Source organism: Juglans regia, chromosome 6 (assembly GCF_001411555.2).
Source record: "Juglans regia cultivar Chandler chromosome 6, Walnut 2.0, whole genome shotgun sequence".
NCBI lineage: Eukaryota > Viridiplantae > Streptophyta > Magnoliopsida > Fagales > Juglandaceae > Juglans > Juglans regia.
This window is the reverse complement of record NC_049906.1, coordinates 14,180,124-14,199,179: the sequence shown is the minus strand read 5'-3', so window position 1 is coordinate 14,199,179 and position 19,056 is coordinate 14,180,124.

Sequence of the window (19,056 nt, the reverse complement as noted above, 5' to 3'; positions counted from 1 at the left end):
AACAATTTTTCCCTTTATTACTTCTGTTTTGCCACCTCCACCTTCCAATGATACCTCTCCTCTTGTACTACCCTTATCATCACCTGATTCTTCCCATGATTTCTCCTTTCATTCACCTCATGATTATGTTTTCACCATGCCTTCTCTAGACTCAGATAACTCTCATTCACCTCAAAATATAGAACCTCCTTCTTCACCTCTTAATCCTCCCATTTTACCTACTCGTGCCTCTACTAGAATTAGAAGAGTTCCAGGCTACTTGTCTGATTTTCATCACATGCTTCTTCCCTCTCAAACTCCACTTCAGTCTTCCTCTCCTGATGGTCCTCTACAAGCAGGTACTCCCCATTCACTAGCTTCTACACTTTCTTATTATCAACTCTAACCATCTCATAAAGCTTTCACTCTCAACTTATGCACTATTTCTAAACCAAAATCCTTTAATGAGGCTGTTTGTTATCCTCACTGGAGAAAAGCCATGGAAACTGAAGTAGCTGCACTAGAAGCAAATCATACATGGGAATTAACTACTTCACCTACTGGTAAATCTGCCATTACATGTAGATGGGTTTACAAAGTTAAACTCATGTCAGATGGGTCAATTGAGAGGTACAAGGCCAAATTAGTGGCCAAGGCTTATACACAATTAGAAGGCTTTGATTATAATGAAACCTTTTCTCCAGTAGCTAAAATGGAAACTATTAAGACAGTTTTGGCCCTTGCTTCCATTTTAATTGGCATCTAACTCAATTAGATGTCAACAATGCATTCTTGCATGGTGAACTTCATGAAGAAGTTTATATGAGCTTACCACCAGGATTTGCTAAACATGGGGAGAATCAACAAGTGTGTAACCTTCTTAAGTCTCTTTATGGCTCGAAACAAGCCTCGAGACAATGGTTTAGCAAATTTTCAGGAACTTTGATCACACATGGCTTCATACAATCAACTGCAGACTACTCACTTCTCACTAAGGTCATGGGTTCATCCTTTATAGCTCTACTTGTTTATGTAGATGACATTTTGATAGCTTCCAATGACATGAATGTTGTTCAAGAACTCACTATTTTTCTAAACAGCAAATTCAAATTAAAGGACTTAGGACCTTTAAAATATTTTCTAGGTATTGAGATAGCTAGGTTAGCTAGTGGAATCATACTCAGTCAAAGAAGATATGAACTAGAGATTCTTGAATACAGTGGAATGCTGGGAAGTAAAGTGCAGAATTTTCCAATAGAGCAGAATTTGAAACTCAACAAAACAGAGAGAAATTTGCTTCACGATCGAACACCATACAGGATGTAATTGGTTGATTAATATATTTAACCATTACAAGGCTTGGCAATTCATATGCAGTGTAAGTTCTTTCTCAATTCATGGACAAACCCACTCATACACACTTTGCAACAACAAATAGAGTACTTCAATACATCAAAGGTACTCCTGCCTTTTTCTGTCCTCAAAATCAAAGTTACACTTAAAGGCCTTTGCAGTTACTCAAAGACTTACATTTCTCTCACTCACATCCAGCCTTGTTATTTTGTGACAACCAAGCAGCATTGCATATAGCAGCATCCCCGTCTTCCATGAGAGGACAAAGCACATTGATATGGACTGCCATATAGTGAGAGAGAACCTTCAAGCTGGTTTGATCAAGACATTGCATGTTAAAAGCAATATGCAGTTGGCAAATGTCTTCACCAAGGCTCCGGGACAACAACAATTCAAGGCCTTAGTTTCCAAGATGAGACTATTGAATTTACATGGTCCATCTTGAGAGGGAGTGTTAAAAGTTATTTGGTGTGTACTGTTTATTTTCATATATGTATGTTTTTAGTCTTATACATGTCAATAAGTTTGTTAAAGTTTGTTAGGATTCTTTTTGTCATTTTGCCTCACTGTCAGTATAGAGCAGAGGCCTCGTGTATATAGTGGTCATGACAAGCACCTTTCCATTGCACTGTATTTTTGTATTGCCTCCTCAATTTCAATAGAGAAGCTTCTTTACAGCTTTTTTTTCCATTCCTCTATTCTATTTTTGTCAAAATATGTGGTAAAAACAATCATTGAGCTCTTGATTGCTTTCATCACATGGACTACTCCTGCCAAGGATGTCACTCGCACAGCTTTGATCAAATCTTAGTTCAATAATGTAGATTGGTTTGCTGATAGCGGTGCAAATGTGATTACACCAGATGCAAACAACATCATCAACCTGTAGCCTAGGGATTGAGATAGTAGGGATAAGTAATAGCCAAGGTTTGCACGTCTCACTCAAAAACTTGAATTTAAAATGTTGGAGCTTTAAATCGGATAGCCGTTGCTTTTCGCTTCACACAACGGTCAGATTTTCATGAAGAATTAGGACGTTGGAGTTTTATATTTTTCTTTATAAATATGATAATATTCCTTGTTGACGAACACAAAACAAGAACAAGAGCAGCATTTGACAAAGAGAGCTGCCATTCCTCTGCAGCAGGAGCACTTTCCATTCTCTTTTTCTTCAGGTGTAAATCCATTTCCGTTTATTCACTGATGTATTTAACTCTGTGAAATAGACATTGATTTCATTACTGTTTTGTTCTATTGTGCGTAATCAGCAACTTGGTGTTCCTTTTAATATACAATCTATTTGCCGAAATTGCAATAGGATTTGGTTTTCTCGGGAATAGATTGAATCTGGAAATGGGTTTAAATAGGTGAAAACAACCCTTTAATAAGAAAGAAAAAGAAAAAAATCCCTTGCCTGCATAAATGCTGGGACCAAAACAATTTCTAGACCCTTGCGAGTTCGTCTTCGTTGGCTTCTTGCTTTTATTTAAAACTCTGAGAAATTCAAGCGCCTCTTCCTCTGAGAAACCCATTGGAGTGAGTCTTTCTTGGCTTCTTGGTTTGAGTTTACAGATAATTGACGTTGTTTGAAATCAAGATAATCTATGAACTCTATTTGTGACAAAATTTTCTGCTTTGCATCCAACTTTCAATTTCTGCTGGGAAAAATTTTCGAATTTTCGAATTTTTCTTCAATGCTGGGAAAAATTGTTAATGATTCTTTTGTATTCTTCTTGGTGATGAAAATTTCAGTTTCTTCTTGAGTTTTTCATCGTTTGTAACAAACAAAATCAACCCAAGTCGTGGGTTGAAAATTTTAAAAACAGATATTGTTTTTAATTTGTTACAAACGACGACTTGGACTGATAGTGGGTATTGTTGTTACGCAGCATAAAATGCTGATGAGTCTAAAAATATATAAGGGGCAATATCTGTGTGTCCTTGATCGATGGGTTAGAAGGAAATGCAGACTAGAATCAGGAAATGCAGACTATATTGAGAAGGTCATTTGCTCATAAGACTTTGAAGAAAAGGAAGAACATATAATTAGTTTTTTAAATTTCTGGGTTGACACTAAAACATTATGGCAGCAAATTTCTTCTATATTCACTAGTCGGCAATTACAATCTGGTTTTCATTTCTGATTTTGCCTTTTTGTTTAGGGATTTGATTTTGTGTAGACGTGGGAAGAGTATGCAAACGACTTGATCAAGTGCATTGAAGAAAATAATGGTCTAGGCAGACATACCGGAGGGCCTGGGGATCAGGAAAGAGGTATATCAGGAATTCAAGCAAAATATATGCAATTGGTATTGATGCAGCTTTTTTTCAGTGATTAAAATATTGAACTTTGAAGGCTACAACTGGTTTTATAAACTAGGTAGGTATGTTCTGGTTTTATCAGAGCAACTTTTCTTTCATCCTACTATGTTCTACTATGTTAGGCAAACAATTTTTGGTTTCCATCTCATAGGATGCAACACAAAAGCCCAAATCATATTTATGTTGTTTCCTTTCGAGTTTGTATTGTAAATAAACTTTGTTTAACAAAGTGAAAAAAACCTTACACGGTGAGAGTGCAGAAGTTTGATGCATTTTTCGGCCTCGACAATGTAGTCAGATGACCCACTCCTCTCATGTGGTGGTTCTTGCAGGTAGTTTATATGGGGTGTTTATTCATGGTTTATGGCAACAAATAATGATGACCCATATATATTGGTTCAACACTAAAACTTTCAGCTTTGGGGTTTAGGGTGTAAATCCACACTATGAGTAAAGTTTGATACAAGCCAGCCAAGGATGCCTCAAGTGGAGGGTGTAAAATCCACTATAAATAGAGCTCGAGGTTCCTGAGCATGCCTCGAGAAAGGGGTGGTGAGGACCGCCCCAGCTTCCAGAGCATGCCTCGAGAATAGGGAGGTGAAGACCGCCCCAGCTTCTCAAGCATGCTTGGAGGAAAATGGGACTGAGGGTGGCACTAGCCTCCCAGGAATTGCTCAAGTGGGAGGGTGTGGTGAAAGTCGACCCCAACCGAGCTCAAGGGAAGCTGGGGGTGGCGAAACTAGCCGCAAGTTCTACACCTCCAAGTTCCAAAGCATGCCTCGAGGAAGAGGTGGCAAAGACCCACCTACCTAGCTTCCCAAGGATGCCTCGAAGGAAAAGGGAACGAAGCTAAACCTAACTTCCCGGGCATGCCTCGAGAAAGGGGTGGTGAAGACCCCCCGAGCATGCTTCGTGGAAAATAGGAGCGAGGGTGGCACTACCCTCCCAAGAATTGCTCATGGGAGGGTGCAGCGAAAGCGGACCCAAGCTTCCCTCCCGACCTCGACGGAAGGTGTAGCCCAACTTCCTGAACTACCTCGATGGAAAGAGGGTTGGGGGGGAGGGGGGAGGAGTGACGTTGGCACCAGACTCTAGAGAATTGCTCAACGGAGGGTCTAGAGAAAGCCGGCTCCCGGCCCCCACTGCTCAACCCAAGGGAAGGACAGCGAAGACGGCCTTAGCCTCCCAATGATGCCACGAGGGAGGGAGACAAAGATTGGCGCAACCACCTGAGGATGTGTTGAGTGAGGTCTTGCAAAAACGACCCAAGCTTTTCAAAGATCCCTCGAGGGTGAAAATAGCCACATTTCTTGCAAATGCCTCGAGGAGGTGGTGAACATGACCTCAGCCTCCCGGGCCAGGGGAAGGTTGCCCTTCCCAAACATACCTCGAGAGAGAGGTGCTGAAGATCACCCTAGCTTCCCGATGCTTTTAGGAAAAAGGGAGCTAGGATGACACTAGATTCTTGAGAATTGCTCAAGGGAGAGGGTCCAGTGAAAGTTGGGCCCCCATTCCCACGATAGATCCAAAGGGAAGGACAGTGAAGACGGCCTCAACCTCCCCCAATGATGCCACGAGGGAGGGAGATAAAGATTGGCGCAACCTCCTCTGGACTTCCTCAAGGGAGGAGGGTGTGGTAAAATGGGCACTAGCTTCTCGTGGTAGCTTAAGGGAAGTGGGGGAAGACTGTCGTAACTTCTTGAGGATGCCTCGATGGAGGAGGCCTAAGACTGTAGCAGACTGTAGCTACCTTCTGAGGATGCATTGAGGGAGGGTGCAGTAAAAATAGCCCAAACTTTCCAAGGATCCCTCGAGGGTGAAAATAGCCACAATTCTTGAGGATGCCTCGAGGGGTGGGTGAACATGACAGCCTCTTGAGGATATCAGGTGCCTCATGGGAATCTACAGTCTGCTCCAGGCTCCCAAAGATACCTCAAATGAGGGGTGAACATGGCACTTAGGGGGATTGTCATAACCTCGAGGGAAGAGGACAAAAATGGCCACATCCTACCTAAGATGCCTCAAGGGAAATGGGGAAGACAGTCGTACCCTCTAGAGGATGTAGGATGGCATGACAAAATCAACCCTTGGTTTTTGGGGATGCCTCGAGGGAAGGGTAAAGGCCCACAACCTCCCAATATGCCCCAAGGAGGGGGTGAACATGACACTTAGGGGGACTGTCATAACCTTCAGTGAAAAGGATGAGGACGACATTCTCCACCCTCATGATGACGCTTTAGTAGTGACCGCACAGATTGCCAACTACATGATGAGAAAGGTCTTGATCAACAATGGCAGTTCTGTCGATATCCTATTGTGGGAGGCCTTCGTCCAGATGGGGATCACGCCCGATCGGTTGTGCCCGGCACTGACACCCCTCAAAAGCTTCACTGGAGACATAGTCCAGTCGATTGGTTCTATCACCTTGTCCATCCTAGCAGGGAAGGCCCTAAGAACGGCAACTACCATGGTGGATTTTCTCGTGGTAAAGGTCTCCTCCTCTTGTAACGCAATCTTGGGAGGACCAACCCTGAACAACTCGAGGGCAGTAACCTCCACCTTCCACCTGAAGATGAAATTCTTAACTCCTACGGGAGTGAGCAAGATCAGTGGCGAGCAGATCTTGGCACGAGAATGCTATGCTCGAGAACTGAAATAGGAGTCCAAGGAGGTTTGAGCTCTCAAAGAAGTGAGGGAACCAAAATGTCTCCTGAGCAGAGAAGATCAGTAAAGTTGCTCCTCATAAAGCACCAAGACGAACACGTCTAGAGCCACGAAGAAATGCCGGGAATTGACACAGCAATCATCAAACATCGCCTGAGTGTGGATCCCAAGGCAAAAAATGTCAAGCAAATGCGTCACAACTTTAGTGCAAAGAAGTACGCAACTATCGTCGAGGAGGTCAACCATCTCTTAACTACGTGGTTCATCAGGAAAGCCTAGGGAGAATGGCTTTTTAACGTGGTCCTAGTGAAAAAGGGCAGTGGGAAGTGGAAGATGTGTATTGGCTTCACAACAAGGCTTGCAGCTCAAAGGACAGCTTTGCACTACCGCACATAGACCTAATAGTGGATTCGATGGCTAGAGTAATTGGACCAGGTGACGAGGAGAAGACGGCCTTCATCAGTGTGACTGGGGACTGGCTGTTACAAAGCTTTGTCGTTTGGCCTAAGCGAGCTAAAGGAGTATTTGGCCCACCCACCAAGCTAGGGGAAAGCTTTACTGTATACCTGGCCATGACCCCGAGCGGCCCCTCTCCACGATCATACGTAGCCCGAACTGTTGACACACTAACTATCAAAATCAACATCTGTTATCCAGCCTTCACTGTCAGAGTGGGCCAACGATATCGTGAAGTACCTCGACGGAGTTAGGATGGCACCAGATTCTCAAGAGTTGCTCAAGGGAGGGTCCAGTGAAAGCCAACCCCTCATTCCCACGATAGACCCGAGGGAAAGACAGTGAAGACGGCCTTAACCTCTCCCAATGATGCCACGAGGGAGGGAGATAAAGATTGGTGCAACCTCCTCTGGACTTCCTCAATGGAGGAGGGTGCGGCAAAACGGGCACTAGCTAGCTCAAGGGAAGTGGGGGAAGACTGTTGTAACTTCTTGAGAATGCCTCGATGGAGGGGCGCCAAGACTGTCGCTACCTTCTGAGGATGCGTTGAGGGAGGGTGCAGTAACAATGGCCTAAGCTTTCCAAGGATCCCTCAAGGGTGGAAATAGCCACATTTCCTTAAGGATGCCTCGAGGGGCATGATGAACACACGACCATAGCCTCTTGAGGATATTAGGTGCCTCATGGGAATCTACAGTCTGCCCCAACCTCCCAAAGATACCTCAAAGGAGGGGTGAACATGGCACTCAGGAGACTGTCATAACCTCGAGGGAGGATGCCCGGCTTCCTTCAGATGTGTTGAGGGAAGGGGACAAAAACTACCACATCCTACCTAAGATGCCTCGAGGGAAATGGTGAAGACAGTCGCACCCTCTAGAGATGGCATGACAAAATCAACCCTTGGTTTTCGGGGATACCTCATGGGAAGGGTGAAGGCCCATAACCTCCCAATATGCCTCAAGGAGGGGGTGAACATGACACTTAGGGGGATTGTCATAACCTTCAGTGAAAAGGTAAGGACGACATTCTCCACCCTCATGACGATGCTTTAGTAGTGACCGAACAAATTGCCAACTACACGATGAGAAAGGTCCTGATCGACAATGGCAGTTCTGTTGATATCCTATTATGGGAGGCCTTCGTCCGGATGGGGATCATGCCCGATCGGTTGTGCCCAGCTCCGACACCCCTCAAAAGCTTCACTGGAGACGTAGTCCAGGCGATTGGTTCTTGCACCTTGTCCATCCTAGTAGAGAAGGCCCAAAGAACGGCAACTACCACGGTGGATTTTCTCGTGGTAATGCAACGCAATCTTTGGGGGACCAACCCTGAACAACTTGAGGGCAGTAAGCTCCACCATCCACCTGAAGATGAAATTCTTAACTCCTGCAGGAGTGTGCAAGATCAGTGGTGAGTAGGTCCTGGCACGAGATTGCTGTGCTTGAGAACTGAACAGGAGGCCAAGGAGGTCCGAGCTCTCGAAGGAGTGTGAGAGGGTACCGACCCACCCCCACCTCTTACCCTGAAGAAGCTGGATGAAGAAGTGAAGGAACCAAAATGGCTCTTGAGCTGAGAAGAACCAAAATGGCTCTTGAGCTGGTGATTGAGGCCAAGACGTGTTCGTCTAGAGCCACGAAGAAATGCCCATAATCAACACATCAATCATCAAACGTCGCTTGAGTGTGGATCCCACGGCAAAGAAGGTCAAGCAAAAGCGTCGCAACTTTAGTGGGGACAAGTACGCAGCCATCGTCGAGGAGGTCGACCGTCTCCTAGCAACAGGTTTCATCAGGGAAGCCCAGGGAGAATGGCTTTTTAACGTGGTCCTAGTGAAGAAGTCGAGTGGGAAGTGGAAGATGTGTATTGACTTCACAGACCTGAATAAGGCCTGCTCGAAGGACAGCTTCCCACAACCACACATAGACCTAATAGTGGATTCGATGGCCGGACAGCCCCTGCTCAGTTTCATGGATACATACTCGGAGTACAATTAGATCAGGATGAGCCCAGGCGACGAAGACAAGACAACCTTCATTAGTGGCTGGGGACTCCACTGCTACAAAGCTATGTCGTTTGGTCTAAAGCAAGTTGTAGGAGTATTTGGCTCACCCACCACTTTTCAATCTGACCAAACTTGGGGAAAGCGTGACTGTATACCTAGCCATGACCCCGAGCGTCGTGTCTGTTGTACTAGTCCGCATCGAGGGAGGACACTAGCGACCCATCTACTGCACGAGCCCATCTACTACATGAGGCGTACTTTTCGAGTAGCCAAGGTTAGATACCCCCGAACAAAGATGCTACAACTTTTTCATTAGTAATCGCTGCAAGGCGGCTAAGGCTATACTTCCAAGCCTACCCGTTGAAGGTACTCACTAATGTTCCCTTTAGAAAAATACTGCAGAAGCCCGATGTGTCTGGCCTGATGACAAATTGGGTGATTGAATTGAGCGAGTTCAACATCGAGTACCTCCCTCGCAAGACAATAAAGGGGCAAGTGCTGGTAGATTTCATAGCCGAATTCTCAGACTTCCCCGAAGAGACGCCTATCACACCTCAAGGCAAGCTCTAGCTAGTCTACGTCGAGAGCTCGTCTTACCGAGTTGGGGGTAGGGGTGTAGATCATCATAAAGCTCGAGGAGGAGCATAACTACGAGGAGCATACCAACAACAAGGCTGAGTACGAGGCACTACTGGTAGGAATGTCAGTAACCAGGTCATTGAGAGCCACCAAGGTTGAGGTGAGGCCGACTCCCAAGCGGTAGTCATCCAGGTAACGAGGAAGTTTGCTGCCAAAGTGGGGGAGGCACGTGACCGTTTCAAGTACTTCCATATCCAGCAAATCCCGATGGGGTAGAACCACAAAGCGACTGCTTGGTATAGGCCGCCTCGGGCAAGGAAGAGAGGCCCTTCTGCCAGATCATACGGTAGCCCGAACGGTTGACAAACTCGCTATCAAAATCAACATATCTATTATCCAGCCTACACCGTCGGAGTGGGCCAACGATATCATGGAGTACCTCGACAGAGTTCTGGTCCCAAACAACCAGAAGGAAGCACGAAAGATTAGAAACAGAGCGGTGTGTTTCACATTGTTGGAAGGAGTCCTGTATAGGAAAGGTTTCTCCGAGCCCCTCTTGAGGTGCTTCTGGCCTGGGCAAGCCCAGTATGTCTTGGTCGAGATACGCGAAGGGATCTGCAGAAATCACTCTGGAAGAGCGCTGGCCGCCAGGGTCACGTGTTTGGGGTACTATTGGCCCTACTCCCACCGGGATGCAAAGGACTTTGTGAAGAAATGCCCTCGCTGCCAAGAACATGTGCCCGTTCCTCACTACCCACTAGAAGAACTAACATCCATTGTGTCCCCTTGGCCTTTTGCACATTGGGGGCTCAACCTTATTGGCCCTTTTTCCCAGGGGCAAGGGAGGAGGGAAGTTTGTAGTTGTAGCAATCGATTACTTAACAAAGTGGGTAGAAGTAGAAGCACTGACAACCATCACGGCCCAGGCGATCATGAGATTCCTTTTGAAATCCATCGTCTGTCGGTTCAGCATTCATCAAAGCATCATATCAAAGAATGGCAGACAGTTCGACTGCTCGCATTACCGGGAGTGGTGTGCTGAGCTCATGATGATGGCCAAGTACGCATCTCCAAGGCACCCACAAGCCAATAGACAGACATTGGTGACCAACAAAACCTTGCTGAATATCCTGAAGAAGAAGCTGGGGGACCAGAATGGGAGATAGGCTGAGGAAATCCCGAGTGTATTGTGGGCGCACTGAACATCCATCAAGACCCCAATGGGAGAAATACCTTTCGCGCTTGTATACGGGACCGAAGTTGTGATCCAGCCGAGGTGGGAATGCCCACGTACTGAGTTTAACACTTCAACGCAGACCACAACAACAAAGTATTGAAAGGAAACCTAGACCTTCTAGAAGAAAGGCGAGAAGAATTAGCAGGTTGGATGTCGAATAACAAAAGGAAAGTTGAACAATACTTTAACAAATGAGTTCGACCTTGGGCCTTGAAGATTTGAGACTTGGTCCTTAGGCAGACGGGGGTCATGAGCTAGGAAGAAGGAAAGCCAGGTCCCCGATAGGAAGGGCCCTTTCTGGTGATTTCTCTAGACATTCTTGGGTCATCTTTCTTGCTCATAAAGATGAGACACATAATGCCTTTACCAAGCTATGCAAGAGAATTCAAAATGAAAAGGATATACTATTTCAAGTATCCGAAGTGATAGGGGGAAACATTTGTTAATAAAGATATTGAAGCTTTTTGTGATGAAAATGGTTTTATGCATAATTTCTCTACTCCTCGAACTCCTCAATGAAATGGTGTAGTAGAGAGAAAGAACAGATCTCTTCAAGAGATGGCAAGATCAAGGCACAATGAGAACAACTTGCCTAGCTTTTTGAGCCAAAGCGGGCAGTACTGCTTGTTATGTCCTAAATACAATTATGTTAAGGTCTAAGTTAGATAAAACCCCCAATGAGCTTTAGAATAAGAAAACAAATTCAACATTGGTTACTTTCTTGTATTTCGATGCAAATACTTCATTTTGAGTGACAGGGATAATTTAGGCGAATTTGATGCAAAATTTGATGAATCTAATAGTAAAGCTTATAGAGTTTTCAATAAGAACACTTTGATTGTACAAGAATCTATGCATGCAGTATTTGATGAATCTAATCATCTACTCTCCAAGAAACCTATTGATGAAGAAACTGAATGTATAAATAAAATAGATATAGTCTCAATCTCAACAAAGAGAACACAATAGAGTAAGTAAAAATCATCAAAACTTGATGCAAGATGCAACCGAACTGTGGAAACTTGTGAAGGATCATCTAGAGGAACAAATTCTAGTAGAACCTTCATTAGGTGTAAGTACTTGATCATCTCTTAGAAATATTTGCAATCATACTGCTTTTCTATCTCAAATTGAACCCAAAAATATTGATGAAGAAGTACTTCTTGATGAATCTTGGATTTTAGCTATGCAAGAAGTGCTAAATCAATTTGAAAGAAATAGACCCAAAAATCATACTGTTTACTGGAAGAAAATGGGTTTTTAGAACCAAGAAAGATGAGTCTGGAGTCATCATTAGAAACAAGGCTTGACTTTGTAGCCCAAGGTTTCAATCAAGAAGAAGGAATCGATGATGAGAAATATGCACCGATTGCAAGATTAGAAGCTATTCGAATGCTACTTGCTTATGTTTGTTATAAAAATTTCAAACTTTTTCAAATGGATGTTAAAAGTGCCTTTTTAAATGGTTTTATAAATTAAGAGGTATATGTTGAGCGGCCTCTAGGTTTTGAAAATCGTATTTCTTCAAATCATGTTTTCAAGTTCACAAAAGTACAATATTGACTCAAACAAGCCCCTAGAACTCGGTATGAGAGACTTAGTGGCTTCTTGATTGAAAAAGATTTTTTAACAAGAAAAATCGATATAACTCTTTTCATCAAACATGAAAAAGATAATATTCTTTTTATACATATTTATGTGGATGATACAATATTTGGTGCTACTAATGAAAATATATGCCAAGATTTTTCTAAGAATATGCAGGAAGAATTTGAAATGAGCAAGATGTGAGAATTTAACTTCTTTCTCGGATTGCAAATCAAGCAAGCAGCAAGCAAAAAGTAGAACATTCATCAATCAATCAAAATAAATCAAAAAATTACTCAATTGGACAAAGAGGGGCCTCTGCTTTTGGGCCTCCAGCTCAATTGCCTTGGCTCGGGCCTGCTCAAATCCTAGGTCGGTGGTTTGGCTCGCCCCCGGTATGGTGTAGGAAGAAGAGGCTACACCCCAGCTACCAAGAAGGTTGCGGCACTTCCTCAAAGGACTCCAAGGAGGGACCTACGCTGGAGGGCCCTCATCCATTGTAGGCCGAAACTCCCCCTCAACTGAGCTTGGTCTGTCTGTTGGAGGGCATGGCTAGGATGCCTCTTTCAGAGAAGGTAGGAGTCCACCTCTAGCTCCGAGGAAGATCACGGAAGAGGCGACGAGATCGACATCTGATCATTGCTTAGCTCCACAATAGAGGGGAGCTTGGACCCGCCTCCCCTTATGATTTGGTATTGGGGCTACAGAGGAGGATGGACCCTCGACACCAACACTTGGGAACCCTAACACTAAAGGGGCAGCATCTTCCCGATCGACGACCTCCAAGACAGAAAGTGAGATTGGGGACCCCGTCGCAGCCTTGGGAGACTGATGACTCCCAGCTCTTCCCGACAAAGTACAGGGGCTTGGACTTCGGGGCCATCAAAGCAGCTGAACAAGATGGCCAGGGACGTGGGGCGATGCGCCCCAACTGTAGGGAGATGTAAGGACCGCATAAATCGACTCGATGCCCCCATTGGAAGCCCAACTGGTACACAGTCCAATGAATGGCCCGGGACATGGGGTGACGCGCCCCACCCGATCCAACCATCAGGAAACGTGTGGACCTAGAAATCAAGGTGAAGCCCGCATTGAATGACGTGGGTAGGTGGCCTCGGGAAGCTCAACCGACGCAGGGCTGCCAAATGTGAGAGAAGTCACGTCTGGCCCGTAGAGAGCAAAGGCCAATGAATAGCCCGAGACGTGGGAGAGGCACCCCCCCCCCCTTGAATTCTTCAATTGGGAAGTTGAAGAGACAAGGGATTGACGGGGGAATGACTGGGAGCAACACACCCGAGGAAGGCACGTCAAGAATGTTTTGAATTCCCACCACATGTGTGCTACGAATTTGAGAGGCCGGGCCGGGAGAGTAGGCCAGGCCCATGAGGCCCGAAGAGTCCCAGGCCAGAGGAGAAGGGCTGGGCTAGGTTGGCCCAGGAGGGGAAGCGACCAGGCATAGCACACTGACAAGAGAGGATGAAAGGCAAGACTGTCTGATACCATTACTGGCCGACATTTAAGGACATCCTCTGTCCATGAACCCTAGCATCTAGACAGGTCGAAGGGATGGATGTACCTAACAAGAACCACGCCGCATTTAATGGAATGGAGACAGGCACGCGACAACAGGGAGCCACTCCACATTTAATGCATCGCGAGGCTTATCACACAACAACGTGCTTCCTGGGTGTCAGTGATAGTCGCAGTCAGGTCTGGCAGAATTGTTATGCAGCAAGGAGGTGGCAGGGACACCCGACCCCAGTACGGAGTGGCACATCCACCATCTCCACCTCGGGGATCACCCAGGCTAGGTATAAATACCCCCCCCAGCCAGGAGAGGGGTTCAGACTCTTTCATACTTCATCTCACATTCTCTCTAATTGAATACTTCTTTCTTTTACTTCAACCTAACAACTAACTATGGCATAGGAGGTACCACGGTACCTCAAGTGCTCCATTCTCTATCTCAATAGGATCCAGACCGAGCTCAGCAGCGTGGAGTTTCCTAGGACATGAATCACGACATAAACATGGAGGAAAAGAACACGACTGGGCCTCATTGTTGCTCTGTTTTTGGGTGGTAAAACAGGGCTTACCGTATGGGGTTGTCCGTGGCTTACGGTGGACTAGGGCAGTTTGGTTGGTTCAACAGTTGCTCAAAACTGTGTGGTAGTGGTGGTGTCTTGGGTTGAGCTACGGTGAGCTTTGGTTGTGTGTGTGGAGGTGGCTAAAATCTAGTCTCTCTCGGTGGAAGACTTGCAGCTTGGGGCGTAAGTTGGTTTTGGGGAGGAGGTGGCAGCCACTGAGTGGAGGCTATGAGCTGTGAGGGAGGAAGGGATAGTGGGTGGTTTTCGGCATTTTATAAGGTTTATGGGAGGTCGTTTGTGTAAGCAAAGGGGCGTTGTGCGTGAGTGAGGTCTCTTGCGGCGTGCTAAGGGTAACAACCATGGAATTAAAGTGGACTTGAAGTAGAACCTAATTCATGTATTGTGCATGGATTTCAATATATGTATATATATATAGGGAATTGGTTTACGAAATTTAACATGAAGCGATTTGTAAAGTTATACCTCTGTTGGGATAGACTTCTACTGGGGTGTGAATTTGTAAAGTTGTATTATGTAGAGGAATGTGGAATAGTAATTGTGTTTGGAGTTTAACACTTTCATGTGCTTGGAGTATATAATAAATCGAGCCTTAATTCTCAAAAGTCAGGCAGGTTTTAGGGGTGAGACGAGAATTTTGTGTTTTGTTTTAGTGTTTAAAATATTATGTTTTAGTATTGTTATTGTTTTGAGATTTGAAAAGGTTGAATTGAGATTTGAAAAAGTTGAATTGTTTATTATATTCTGTACAGAGATGAGAATTTTGTGTCTCACCCCACCCTCCAAACCTGCCATAAACGTAACTCATCCAATAAAATAAACGTAACTCATAAAATTTTTATGGGCTTTTAGAAAAGTTCTTGAGCTATTATCAATTAGTTAGGGCCCACTTGATCTATTAAATGGGATTTAAGTCATTTATTGAGCTTCATACTTTCTTTGAAAAATTATGGGCCGTGACCTATCTAAAATAATCAAATAAACCTCAATTGGGCTTCTACAATTATTGGTCCACTAACCTAATTTTGGCCCAATGAAATTATCCATAATTTATCCACAATAATATTGGATCGGGTCGTTATACAAATAATGGACTTTAATTATCTAAACTAGTTAATGTTTGTTAATCCTAATTTTATGATCAAGTTATTAACCTTGTGGTGCTAATTCCTAAATCTCACTTCGTAGCTTTCTTTTTTTAAAGGATTCGCTTCATAGCTTGTCACCTATACAAAGCACTGTACGTTATTAAACTTTTTACAAAAGCGTGCCATAATATTCTAGTTAATTAAATACATTCTATAGAAAATAACTTAATAATTGTTCTGTTTTATGCAAAACTATGAAATACTAATATTATTTAAATGCCCATAACATGTTAGATGATTTATCCAAATCATTCAAAATAACGAAAAATTCGATTCAATAATTTTAGACTTGGTCATATTTAAAAATCAAGCCCTTGTGATTTATTGTAATTTAATCCTAAAATTAATACATAGTAATATAATTTTAACTCTGTAAGGGGATTCTCCCCCATCAGCCGTATAGCAAGCCCACGATGGACCACAGGGGAAGCAAGTTAGAGAATCTGGCCAAGCCTAGTCAAGCCCAACGACCCAACAATAAAAGGAATCAGTGGGCCTTTGCAGAGTACTCAGCCCACGAGCAAAACCACCCACGAAGCAACCCACGCGTAGGGAACTCGGATAGCAAGGGCAGATGAGACTTGCCACCTTGACACCACGCTGATGACACCCTACCCTCAGGAACCTATGTAGGCAGGTGGGCGAAAAATATGGACAACACTTGATCTTCTGACAGCAGGCGTGGAATGGCTTAACAGGGAGCGTTCGCAGGGAAAAGTGAGTCTAACAGCCACACCGCATTGATGGCGCCACTCCCTGAATTGTACATCGCATTAATGATACCGCTCCAGAAGCCACGCCGCATTAAAAAACTTTGACTATGTGAACAATTGAAGTGCCATGGATTCCCTGAAGCCAGGTTTGAGTCGTCCCCACTCAGAAACCTAGTATAAAAGTCGACCCCCAAGTACGAAGAACTCTATCTGATTCCAATAAGGACACACATGAACTACTAAAAAGATATACTAACTTTAGCATCGGAGACTCCCTAGCCTCCACCAAGACCCCCCTCATTCTTCGTGTTTTCTCAATGGTGCTGAAGCAATTCTCAAGACCCAAGTTGCTGGAACCCAACCCAAAGGCCTAAGAAATACTAGGTTAACAGTGATGCCGTCTATGGCACCTCTATAGACTTCACGTGTCCTTCATATACATGCGACAACTCGTTCTCAGAAAACTCGGGGACAAGAAGAAGTGATGTCAACAAACATGGAAGTGAGACTCACCGCAATGGAACAACTTGAAGGAAAGCTAACTACCGAGATAAAGACCTATGAAATGAGAACGAGAGGCTCAGAGTAGCCACCAACGAGCCAGAAAATGAAGCAGAACCAAGTAACAGTGAGCACGTATGATCATGAAACATAGGAGGAGGAGGTGACGCAGAGGAAGAAAGAGAAAACTTGTAGGATGAGCTGCGACATTAATGGGAAATACAAAAAAGTGGCAAGAAAGATGGGCACATCGTCATCTGTAGACCAATTGCTCACCAATATAGGTCTACCCTACACCAAGGAGGTGATGGCTAGGCCCTTACCAACAAAGTTCCAGGTTCCCTTCATGGACATGTACGATAGGGCTAGAGACCCCCTTGGCCTTGAACACCTAGAAACCTTCAGGACCCACATGACCCTGCATAGTTTCCCTGGAGAAATGGCTTGCAGAGCTTTCCCATAGACTTTGAGGGGGCCGATGAGAGTATTGTTTGGGTCTTTGACATCCGGGTCCATAGACAGCTTTGGGGAGCTAGTCCGCTTGTTCCTCACACAATTTATGGTGAGTTGAAGAATATGACGCCCCACGACGTACCTCCTCACCATCAAGCAGGGGGAAGACGAAAGACTGAAAGACATACCTATCCAGGTTCAACAAAGAATGAATGACTACGGATGACTAAGACGAGAAGATAACTTTCGTGGCGCTTTTAGGAGGAATGAGGTGGTGATCCCAGTTAATGGCAGAATTGGCAAGGAGAACTCCCGCCACGATGCGAGAATTCATGGAACAAGCCAACAACTTTATTAATGCCGAGGACACACTTTGGGCTTCAACCGAGTCGAGGAGGAAAAAACTGGAACAAGCAGAATAGGAAGGGAAAGCACCGACCAGAGGCAAGGCTCGCGAAAAGCCAAAGAAAGGGCCATGCGACAACAGAAGAGAAGAAGCCCTACGAAGGGACTAGGGCTTCAATTTGAGCTGCCGATGGTTGTCATCCAGAAAGATGACCGCCAACCAACCAAAAAAGACAATTGCAAGAGCACTAGCCGCCTTTTTTGCACCTACGATCTGTCCAACACTCATAACAATGAAGATTGCCTTTCCTTGAAAGAGGGAAGAGTAAAGGCTCGGTGGCTGAGGTTGCGATACCCTCCCGCTGGAGGCCAAAGTGGGAGTAGAGAAGGAGATCTCGAGAAAGAAGTGTGGAGAGAGAGTTAGAAGGCCAAGGAAGGAAGGGAGCCTAAGGTAAAGGGTAACAGTGTAGGGACCCCAGCATGATCGCCCCGCATGCCACACCAAGAAGGGTCGCTGTTAGGGGAAATTAGAACCATAGTGAGAGGATTTGCTAGTGGGGGCACAACCTCATCTAGTCAGAAGGTGCACGCCAAGCGAGCGAGATACAGAAAAGTGTAGTCGGCAGAGTGCAGCCCTATCAAGTACGAGAGAAATGAACTAGCAGATGCCAACCCATCAAGGAAGAGGAGGTGGGTGTCCTCTATCTGCAGAACGACGCCATAGTAGTGACTATGTTGGTTGCCACCTTCACCACTAGGAGGATCCTTATAGACGATGATCGCTCTACAGACATCCTATTCTAGGAATCCTTTACCTGGATGAGGGTAGATGCCACCTGACTCCAATCAGCCCCCATGCCACTAAAGGGTTTCTCCATGCATATGGTTCAGCCGATTGAAACAATCACATTGTTCGTCGTGGTGGGCAGCACCCCCATGATGGCCTTTGTCGTGGTCAACTTCCTGGTGGTAAAGGCTCCTTCATCATACCACGCCATAATCGACAGACCCACTCTCAACAGTCTTAAGGCCAGTAACATCGACCTACCACTTGAAGATGAAGTTCCTGACCTCTCAGGGGGTGGGAGAAATTCGAGGAAAATAGGTCCTGACGCAGGAGTGTTACATGCAAGAACTAAAGCGAAGGGATGTCGGGATGTGCATGGTCCACGCCCATAAGATGTCGAGCATCTATGGAAGTTTTGTGGAGAAAGAATTTGGGGACTTGTAATTTATATTTCCATGTCGACAGTGTAAATTATATTAATGAAAACGTGACTTTTCAAGGATAACATACGTCTCACCTATCTCGGCTCCTTACTCTAACAACGTAATCTCCACCAACATAATCTCCATCATAGTAATCTCCATGAATGTATCTCCATCATTGAAATCTTCATCGATGACTACTTACCTCCCGTGAGGCATCAAAGGGGTGAGTTACGCCTAAGACTGCTTTATCCCTCTCTCACAGTGGAGAGCGGGCCAGCCCATGGCTGCCCGATATTTACCTTCCTCATGAGCCTCAAAAGGCAGGAGTGGGTCCAGTCCCAAACTGCCCGGTTACTTATCTCCCCACAGGAGGTAAACGGCGAGATGTGCCTTAAGGCCA